The sequence below is a fragment of the Arachis duranensis genome, chromosome 10 (genome assembly GCF_000817695.3).
Source record: "Arachis duranensis cultivar V14167 chromosome 10, aradu.V14167.gnm2.J7QH, whole genome shotgun sequence".
In the NCBI taxonomy this organism is placed as follows: Eukaryota; Viridiplantae; Streptophyta; class Magnoliopsida; order Fabales; family Fabaceae; genus Arachis; species Arachis duranensis.
This window is the reverse complement of record NC_029781.3, coordinates 70753577-70756672: the sequence shown is the minus strand read 5'-3', so window position 1 is coordinate 70756672 and position 3096 is coordinate 70753577.

The following is a 3096-nucleotide window of genomic DNA, read 5'->3' as shown; positions in this document are numbered from 1 at the left end:
TAATATTTGTATTTGTGATGACAAAAACATTATTAAAATAATTAAATACAAAATTATTGATTTGATTTTCATCAAATATATTTTGATTAATAATCTTGTGTTGCAGGTTTTAATATGGGCCGAAAATAAAAGGAAAATTGCAAGCCCAAGTGTTTCATGAATACATTCAGCATTGATGAAAAAATGTTTTGTTTCTTATGGCTGAATTATTGTTCTTATTATTGGGCCAGAATTCAAACTATCATAAGCACAATTCATCTTGCATGCTTGGTCCGAAATCCTAAGGCAATGGGGCACAACATTGTTTTATTAACAAAAGAAACCCATTCCATTTGATCATGGTTGCATGCTCCAACGGATATCACTTTTATTCCTTGATGGAATTCAAATTTTATTAAATGGAGTTATTGCAGACCTTGGAACAATGAGAGAGAAATTGATTTGATGGGAATCATTATGATTAATGCTGCACGTTAAACAACCCAGGGAAGTAAAAGCAAGCTATTTCCATTTAATTTGTTTAATCTCTTTGAATTGCTTCTCTCTCATCTCTTTCTTCTTCTTTCTTCGGTCATTAACCAGGAAGCCATGGAAGCTACTTGGAGCTACCAAAAGGAAAGAAAAGCAAGCATAAAGACCATCGAGTTGATGGCACGAAAAAGAAAAAGAAAAGTATGTAGTGTAACACCCTACCATACAGAGTCTTATGCTTAAGTCATAATTCAGAGATGGCAAGGTATTACGACCTCTAAAATAAAAATTTAGTACGTATAGTAGTATGAATAATTGAATATAACTAGGAGCCTTTGTAGAAAAAGGGGTAAACAAAAAAAAATCGCAACTCGAAAGCGCAACACTCCGATCGAAAACGTAACGAACAAGGATAACCAACGCGAGATTATATATATACAAAGGAGTGTCAAAAACAGGAATATCAAAACTCAAGATCCGGCTGCGAAGATAACCGGTCCGAGTATAGCAATATATACATATGATGAAAAATAAGGAAAACCCCAAGGAAACCCAAAGGGACACAAATACATAAAACCTATACTCCAAAATCTCCCATAGGAGGAGTCATCACAGTCTGTATTATTAAATGGAGATAAAAGTATCTAAACAAAACATATAAACCAAAACATAGCCCCAAGAACAAAGGATCTTCGCAAGTATAGAAGTCTCCAGCATGCCTCAGCGGGAAACCTCACGTCCTGCATCTGAAAACCACAAAATCCGCATGGGTGAGAACCAGAGGTCCCCAGCAGGTAACAACTTCCACATATATAATACATAATAATAGAGGAAAGCCGAAGGCAATCCTAGAGCTTCCTCCAGATAATATCAAGCTTATAAACAAGCTAAACCATATAAGGGTATCTGACTAAAGATTCTTCAGTCTAACTAATACTTCCCTTTCCAATTCCTTCAGACCTCCCAACCACCAACAGGAGTATATTGTAGCAAACACAGTTATATCAGACAAAGAATATACAAATAGGAACAGTTAAGACATTTAGACAATTAGCAAGTAATATGCAGTCAAATAGGCAATCTCAAACAATTCACATAGTATGCATATGATGAATGCCTGTCCCTAGTGGCCGATGATATCATCTGTCGGTTATAGAGCCAACCCGACAAGTCCTGGTAGCTAACCATTGGACTGTCCCTCTGTCATGCATCCCCAACTCGAGTTATACTCGTCATAAACTTGATCATAATCATGATCTATATCCATCACCCTCACTGGTGAATATTTACGGGGGCGAGCTCATCCGGGTCTTTCACAGTGCCCGGCCACACTTATGACATAGGGTCAAAAGAGTATCAAGTCTCAAACTGGAGCACGTGGTGGCTAGCCACTGCTACTACCCAGGGAAACTCGTAACTCCGATAGTGGAAGTGCAAATCACAATTATCAATAATTCAGCATAAACATGCATGAATTCTCATCCATGGATCAACATCCATATCTGCCATTCCGGCTCACGGTTAAGTCCATAACCAGCCAATATTCATAGCATACACAGCTATTCCGGCTCACGGTTCAATCCAAAACCCGCCAATTCATAAACAATTACGGCCCTTCGGCCAATGGCATAACAAGCACTTCCACCACCATCCTCCACATCTCACATAATCATCAATGATCCTCATTGATTATTCATTTTCCCCTTGCTTCACTCGCAAGTTACCTCATTCACTAGCCCATTTCTAATAGCTAGGCATATCATAATGATTTAAGATATAAGTGGTGAGATCGGAGGCTTAGAAGTATGAAATTTGGCTTTTAAAACTCAAAAATCAACTTTGGGATGAAAACAGGTCCACGCGTACGCGCACGCGTGAATGGCCTCAAAAATTCATCGATGCGCAAGCGTCATGCACGCTAACGCGTGGATTAAACATTTGCCAATCGGTGCGTACGCGTCAACCACGCGTACGCGTGGGTGTTCTCGTGCCCCAGGCACAACACTGGCACAATTCTGGCATGACTCTCTGGAAAATGGCTGGGCATTGGGTGCAGCACCATCGGCACGCCCGCGCACATCACGCGCACGCATGGATGGCATTTCCGGGAAGAACGGCGCGCACGCGCGAAGTGCGCCCACGCGCAAGGGGTCATTCTGCTAAAAATTTTCTAAGTTAAAAGCTGCAGGATTCACCAATTTAAACCCCAATCTTCCAACGGACATAACTTCCTCATTTTAAATCATTTTTCACCCGTTCTTCGAACGGCACGGACATCCCGGATCCAATTTCATTTCTACAAAGATTTGGTACAAAACAAAGATCCGTAGTCCAAGTTATGTCCCACCAAAGTATGCCCAAAAACCATATTTTTCATAAAAACCACCAAGTGCCATTTTCAAAATAAGCCATTTCCAACTCTTTTCAAAATCAATCAAAACATGTCATTTTCATCCTTTTCCTTTGAAATCAATCAAAATACATCAATTTCAACATCAAGCCTCCTCAACTCACACATTGACACTTTACCACAATATACAAAACCACTATCTCATCATTTTAACCCACTTCACCCAAGTGGCTCAAACTCAAACATATTGACATATCATATACTATCCCTCATGC